Source organism: Sardina pilchardus, chromosome 1 (assembly GCF_963854185.1).
Source record: "Sardina pilchardus chromosome 1, fSarPil1.1, whole genome shotgun sequence".
Lineage (NCBI taxonomy): Eukaryota > Metazoa > Chordata > Actinopteri > Clupeiformes > Clupeidae > Sardina > Sardina pilchardus.
The window spans coordinates 41,366,218-41,374,346 of NC_084994.1; the positions used below are offsets into that span (position 1 = coordinate 41,366,218).

An 8,129-nucleotide genomic window follows, 5' to 3' on the forward strand; every position below is an offset into this window, starting at 1 on the left:
CATTTGAGATACAGCCCTGGAGAAAATGTTGGAAAAGTTCTTCATGAGTTATCTATATGATTGTTAGGCACTGAAACCATTTCTGCTGTATAACAAAGTCAGGGAGGTGCTTCAGCATCTCCTGCTCTGTCTGAAGAGGTGTTAACCACTTATAAACATGAAGTTTGAAGAAATGAACAAAGGACTATAGACTTATATAGACTTATATAGAGTTATATGCTGTATGAGCCAATTGTTTGATAGACATCATTTTTGAACCTGAAGGAAATTCCTTCTCTGCATTTTGCCCCTCTGTGGTTAGTGAACACACACAGCACACAGTGAGTATAGTGAACACACAAACCCAGAGGAGTTCTGGTGTTAGACTCTCAGTCACAGATGAACACACTGATTGACATGTTTTATACAGTAAATGACACTCAGGAATGAACACATAATTAGATAAACTCTAATAAGAGGTGGATAAACTCTTTCTGAAGTTTCAGAGGTGGATAAACTGTGTTTACTTGTGTTTACCCTACAGCCCTGGTGACAGGTTGAATTTATCTTATGGTCTGAAATATGACAGATTAGGGAAAGGAGAGGAAATCAGATAAACTAACAATATTGATCAATATTATGGATTAATATGGTCATTTCTTGGGAAGTCTGCTGCTAGCATCTTTTGTGTGTATACAGGTTAATAAGTACTTGCATCTTACAGAGTATGAAACCTAGTCATTTTTAAGACCTGAGCAGGAATCAATTCCATTGATTAGAAAGACGATAAGTAACACATGAATGCAGCCTGTATGTTACTACTAGCTGCCTAGTGTGCACCAGCGTCTGTCCTTACAGAGACACAGTGATAAGGAACTGGAGATGTGACATGAACTTCACACCTACGCCCCATACAGCTACAGTAGAACACACGGACATGAGAAAATCTTACAATTCAAAAAAGGGAAGCATTTTAATCAGCATTGTGTTTTCAAATTTACATTGTGCTCAGTCAATAGTCAAAATTGCTGTTATAGTGACCGACAAGACGGGCGGTACAGTGTGTTCATAATCATGATGGATTTTTGCAAAGACTTTCCTACTCTGAACTCGGTGCCATTTACACATATTACAAACACACACACACACACACACACACACAAGATAATATATGCATTATTGGACAGTTTATATTGCTTTTATTATATAGAAAGAAAGGAAAATCATCAAATACTGTTAGGCATACGTTTGTCACAGGTAGGGGGCGCTAGAGTCACCCCTACTTTCACCATCTACCACTGGAGAGAACACTGTACCCTTCAATAATGCAGTCAAGAAGCTGGGTGTAAGAAAATATATTTATTTAGATATCAGGATAAGAGTCTTTATGAAAGAGGTGGACGATGTCCAAAGAGCAGTCCTTTCATATGGCCACCAGGGGGGTCACCCAGTCAGGTCTCCGTCTTCACTCAAGGAGCTCCGGTCCCAGTCTCTCACCCTGTCCGGTCGCTGTGAGCAAGGTCGAGGTCATGGTAGCGGCCAGAGTGAGCCGATCCACCTAAGCCCATAAGGTAACAGAATTCACACTTGTGAGCACTGCACATGTACAAACGTTTCCACCCACGCGTCATCACGGCACACAATACACTCCACACAATCACTGCAAGGCTGTTACAACTGGAAGGGGCAGGAGGGAGCAAGACCTGCGGGCTGAGGCCTGGTGGCAGGGGATGGGTCGTGCTCATTAAAAGTCTTTCACTTATCAGAACAGTCACAGAAGGGCGATAGCAGAGTCAGTTATAGTAGCTTCACGGTAATGGGGAACAATGCCAACTTCATAGTCACGAGGAATAATAGCAGTTCAGTTCATCGGTGGCATAACCACGGCAGACACTTAGCTCTGTGGGGAGAAGCTCGTTTCCCCCCTCGTAGCATCCATTCGATGGCTTTTCCGGCGTGGGCTTAACCCGGACCCGCACGTCACTGGCGCAGGTCCCTGTAGATAGAACATTTCCATCTTTGTCATCGCGAATATCGCTTGGATCCATTTTCTCCAGTGTGTACGCTCTCCCGACTGCCGCCTTGCAGCTGGGTTGGCTATGGCTCGTCGCCGTTCCCCCTTCCCGTGTTTCCCCCGTGAAGACCTTTCTGAGACTGCAGGTAGAGGCCATAAAACCCCCCAGCCTAGCCCAGGTGAGCCAATCGAATTAGCCCCTTCACACCTGCACTCGTTAACCACCAACGAGTGCTGATTGAGGCAATCAGTGTGCTACCAAAAAACTAAAGTTCCCTCCCCCACTTTTCCCAGCTAATCCACCCCGTGACACGTTTATACACACTTTTGCCCTCTGCCATCGAGTGGGTACTGTGATCTTTGGTATGTTAAGATGACAAGTTGATTTTTGTTGACTCAGGCCAGAGAGCTAACTTGCGATGCATCTTGACAGAGGTAGTTAGCTTTTATTGATACCCTGAGCTCCTTTCATGTGCAAAGATGGCCATTTTTGTGTCGTTTTTGTGGGTGAACTTCAGAGGTCTATTGGTGGTGTGACCGGGGCCAACACTAGCCCCAAATTACAATGACCCGACTACGCCACCCAGAGGGACAAAAAGGGGGGGAAACCCCACCTTACAGTTCTAGAACAGTTTCCCAAGTTCGTTTACAACAGAAGAGAGCAGAGACCCAATTCTCAAGTTCAGTACTTTTATTAATCTGTAGTGGAATAATAAGCTGGGGAAGAAAGCCAATTAGTAAAAATATATATTTTATTACTTATCCAATAAATAGTTAATGATGAGCACTACTGATATCGTATCAATCACATCCAATAAATACGGTTTAGAAAACTGGATATAATCTAAATGTACTCTAATTACTACCAGTATGGAGAGAGCATCAGGTGAGCCACTGGAAAGTGAAGGAGAACCTCAAAACACCACTCACCTGTGCAAAAAAGAGAATATTCACACACACACACATCCACATCAAACACACTGTTATTCACACTCACAGCAAGCAAATAGTGCAGGCACGCAATTATGGGTGAATACCAGAAAACCTCGCTAAGCATGCAGTGGTTGAACGAGGAGAGGAGGAAAGAGGGTAGACACCATCCGTGGGCCTGATGTGTACTTTCTCCAGCAAACAGGGCTAGGCTATGAGGGGGAAACTGGATGGTTAATTGGGGTTTGTTTAGAGGGATTGAACGAACACAGTTGGTTTAACAAACAAGACAGAAAACAGTACTTTGATCCAAAACAAGCCAAAAACACGGACATACATGCAGACGCGACGGCTCAAGCCAAGCAGACACTGACCCGTAGCCTCAACCCGCGACAGCGTCCCAGATAGCAAAATTTGCTCGGCCCACCTCTGGCCCTACACCTTGCCTCAGGGTAGTGTGGGTGTTGGCCCACTTCTGGTTTGGTCCCCGGCCCAGACATGGCCCGATCACTGTTAACCGACACTTTGAATTTGCTCTGGCCCAGGTCTGGCCCACACACTGTGAAATGACTCTTATAGTTGCTATTGGCCCATGTCTGGCCCACACACTGTGAAATGAGTCTTATTGTTTGTGTTGGCCCAGGTCTGGCCCACACACTGTAAAATGACTCTTATTGTTTCTGTTGGCCCAGGTCTGGCCCACACACTGTGAAATGACTGTCATGCATTGTGTTGGCCCAGGTCTGGCTCACACACTGTAAAACGGATTTCAGTGAGTGTTGGCTGAATGTAGGCTTGGTCCCCGGCCCGATTGTGGCCCGAGCACTGTGAAACGGATTTCAGTGAGTGTTGGCTGAATGTAGGCTTGGTCCCCGGCCCGATTGTGGCCCGAGCACTGTGAAACGGATTTCAGTGAGTGTTGGCTGAATGTAGGCTTGGTCCCCGGCCCGATTGTGGCCCGAGCACTGTGAAACGGATTTCAGTGAGTGTTGGCTGAATGTAGGCTTGGTCCCCGGCCCGATTGTGGCCCGAGCACTGTAAAACGGATTTCACTGAGTGTTGGCTGAATGTCGGCCTGGTCCCCGGCCCGATTGAGGCCCGAGCACTGTAAAACGGATTTCACTGAGTGTTGGCTGAATGTCGGCTTGGTACCAAAAGCACTACCAGAATAATCACAAATGCAGAACTAGTGATTCAAGCACAAGTTACTTTTATTAATAATTCTAACAAATACAACCTTTGCAAGTAAAATCTAAATTAATTCAAACATTAGAACAAAAATCCAAGCTTAAAAAGTTACTTTCTTACCAATTCTACACAATTTCACAGATTAAGTAAAACAAATGAACATTCTATAAATAATGTTTTTTTAAAAAAATAATAAACATGGTCAAACATTTACAGAAATATTCTGTCATTAATTATCACTCTCTCTAAAAGAGTAATTTCAATGTCCGTAGCGGGGTGGGCTGTGGGTTACCATGTACCATAACCTAGCAGGCTAACACACACACCAACACACACCAACACACACCAACACACACACACACACACACACACACACACACACACACACACACACACACACACACACACACACACACACACACACACTCAAAGCGCCTTATCTTTCTGTTGCTACTTAGTTATTGCCTCCACATGTTGCATCATCACTAGCAGCTGGGGAGTATCTCCAAACTGCATTTAGTTATAAAAGAATACATATTGCAAGATCATTATGAGATCTACAGCATAATTTGTAAGATGTCATCTGTCAGAGTAAGTCTGTCCCCACAAATAGACTTACTGATAGCCACTTCGCTCAGCTCTCTCAGTTGGGGGTTGGTCAAAGAGTTCTTCCCATTCAGCCAGCCGAAATGCATGAACTTTCAAAAGAAAACAAAATTAATTTATTGTCTGACACATCCTTATACAGTCTAGCCACTCTGCAGCCATCTTGGTAACACTCCTGGCAGCTATTTTGGCCAAACAAGATCAGGTTTCTATATTAATTAAGGGATCTATAATTCCATATAAAATTGTGGTGTGGTTGTTCCTGTGATTAATGATAATGATGATGACTGAACACATTATATAACACACACGATATGTCAACACATTTACACACCTGAAGCACACATGCTTGTGGACTTCCTTCCTTCACGCATCGCATCTTCAGAACAACTTCCACAAGATGCAGTTGGCCATGTAGTCATTTCCCGATCCTGTTCTTTGCCGACGTAGTGGATGACGCAAACCCAAAACATCTAGAAATGGAACATCAAAACAGTTCTCAATACAGATGAAAGTTGATTTCATCTTAAGTAGAACAGATTCTATTGTACAACTTCCCAACTTACATATCTCCTGTCTTCCAACGCCACCACTAAGCTTCATCCAAAGAAGCAGGTCTCTGGTCCGTGCTGCCTGGATTCAGAGGTGCACAAATAAGCCACAGTAATGAATGCATAATGTTAAAACAACAAAAAAGGGTTAAAAATCATTGCATCAATAATAACCACAGAAAAAAACAGCCCCAATTCAAAACAGACTAAGCTTATTTGCATATTAAATTGATCAGATTTACACACAACCCACCCCTGGTACACTCTCTCTCTCTCTCTCACACACACACACACACACACACACACACACACACACACACACACACACACACACACACACACACACACACACACACACACATCTTACTTGAAACAAGCTGGATAGATAACTATGCAACGGATGCAACGAATTTACCTATCGCTAGCTCAGTTTCTTAAGCATGCTTACGTAGGTAATTTCTGAAATATGTTACGATCACAATTTACTTTGAGAAACACACAATTTTGGAAGTATCCCTAATAGCTAACTTAAAGGTATCTATAAGCACCAATATTGACGTTCACATTAGCCCAACTACAACGTTAGGCTAATCAAAACTGACTAACATAACGTTAACTTACCGATAGCTTTCTTGGTCAATATCAAACCGTTTAGTTTAAAACCTATTCTTGGTATCTTATGGTTGGTTAAGAGTTAAACTGTTGGGATTATTCCTGAGATAATTTACACTCCTAATAATTTACTTGGAATATAGGAGGGAAAGGTAAAATTAATGTCACTTACCACAGCCAGTGTCCAAAACGAGACAGTTTCGCGCCGTTCTGGTTTCAATCTTCAGTTAATAGTTGTTCCACCGCTCTTCCACATGTAATGGGCCGACAGTCACTTTACAGAATCGGGCCATGTACGTTTAGTTTCCGTCTGTCGTTTAATATTTCAATTTTGCCGCCAACATCAATGCTACTGATCAGTGTCCGTTCTTTAAGTATCGGCCCACACGCTGTATGAGATCCGTCTGCCGAACTCCGGCAGTAGCCCATCAAACCATAATCGGGCCAAGTAAGATGCAAAGTATTCAGCCCAACTACTGCATGTCAGTGTCGGCCCAGTCAACGGGGGTACGTGCCTCAGCCGACTGAAACTCCACCGACAGTGGCAGCACTCAGCCAGGATCGGGCCGACAGTGTTTGTTGTTCTTCAGCCGAGCTTGCTTCGAACACCGGCAGTAGCCCGTCAAACCACAATCGGGCCGAGTAAGAAACAAAGTAATCAGCCCAACTGCTGCGTGTCAGTGTCGGCCCATTCAACGGGGGTACAGTGCCTCAGCCGATTGAAGCTCCGCCGACAGTGGCAGCACTCAGCCAGGATCGGGCCGACTGTGTTTGCTGTGCTTCAGCCGATCCGGACCTCGGCCGACACTGCCGGCACTCAGCCAGAATCGGGCCGACTATGCTTGCTATCTGGGGTGTTAAGCAGGCATGCAGACAAGTTACATAAATCACAGAAACAAAATACATATGGCAAAACAGCAGTGGCATTAACGGGAGTTCTTCCTAAAAGCAAACGGAGCCAATATTAACATCAAACATTTCAATAAACAGCGTGGAGCAGGCGTTCAGTGCATTCCATAACAATGGGTGGATATTACCTTGCACCAAGTCTAAGAAAGCTCGTCTTTCAATCGGTCATCTCCGCATCAAGCCGTCCTGTTAACGATCGGCAAATTAAAATACTAAAACCATCAACAACACAACTAAACACTGCGTACATGTAAGGTGAAACGCACCTGATCAAGGCAACCAAGGTTTACAACAGGAGGAAGTGGCGAGATATTTGCCTGAGGTTCAGTGCCGGCAATAGGAACCTATTACATAGATGCATGAAACATTAGAGTCTGCTACATAAAGACACATCATATAGATAAAACCCACGCTTACCTGCCAACAACCAGGGATCTAGAGGGGTGATACACTCCAACCAGTCAGACCGCAAGGGAAGCCGACAATGGCTGCTATTTAAAGCCGATCTCCAATACGGAAATGGATTACGTGGTTTACGCAGCACTACGTGATCTAGTTGGGGGCGTAGCCCCCGGCTACAGTGGCATCATAGCAAATGCAGCATGCAAGGTTTTCTGCATTGTTACTGAAGTCTGAAACTGTACTGAAACTAGTTCAGACACAGAATGTCCAGAATAATCTAAGATCATTTTAAGATATTTTTTTTTAATTAATAATTTATTTATTTCAGCCTGAGCATAAAAACTCATGTGAGTATGTGAACAGAAGAGGAATGCTGGTGCAACGCAGATGTTTTATTTTGTATTTATTTAAAAGGTGCAAAACATTGACTAACGTTTTGACGTTACAAGCGTCTTCATCAGAGTCCTGGCCTTTCCTTTGTTTGCTCATGTGAGTATGTGTTGTAATACAACAGGGAAAGAAATGTGTTTTAGAAGCAAGCACCTGTTGACTGCAGTACTTCTCCTGAAGTTCTCAGGTAAAGTGGACTCTCATGACATGACATTGGGTGATATGGCTTATTACTCATTATTTGAAGCATAATAATGGTGTTATTTTAACAGACGTACTTGGCAAACACTCCACTGAGAATTTCCTATTGATACCTGATTAGTGCCAAAGCTGTTTACAAACAAATATTTGATCAACTCTTAAGTCATTGTGACTGTGTTTCAGGTCTGCTGTGTGGACACCGTGTGAGCTACTCCTCTACACGAGTCTGTGGTCTTAAAGGGGCATCAGTGGTCCTGCCCTGCACATATGAGTATCCAGAGAAAGCCACGTATCAGAGAGGAGAGTGGCAGAAAGGGCAAGGGAGAGTCATAGAACACAGCAGCTCT

At 43.9% G+C, this 8,129-nt stretch overlaps 1 long non-coding RNA gene across 3 annotated transcripts; it reads right to left on the reverse strand.

Annotated features, from left to right (window-relative positions):
* Nucleotides 1-1,318: 1,318 nt before the first annotated feature.
* LOC134090291 (uncharacterized) lies at nt 1,319-7,289 on the reverse strand. Of its 3 annotated transcripts, XR_009940135.1 has the most exons (6): nt 7,056-7,287; nt 6,918-6,975; nt 6,053-6,729; nt 5,284-5,350; nt 5,052-5,190; nt 1,319-4,809 (listed from the first exon to the last, which is right to left on the reverse strand). It is a non-coding gene; the product is annotated as an uncharacterized LOC134090291 (long non-coding RNA). The 3 variants fall into 3 exon arrangements; XR_009940134.1 differs by having other exon boundaries at nt 6,053-6,975; nt 7,056-7,289; XR_009940133.1 differs by having other exon boundaries at nt 6,053-7,288.
* Between the last annotated feature and the right edge of the window lie 840 nt (nt 7,290-8,129).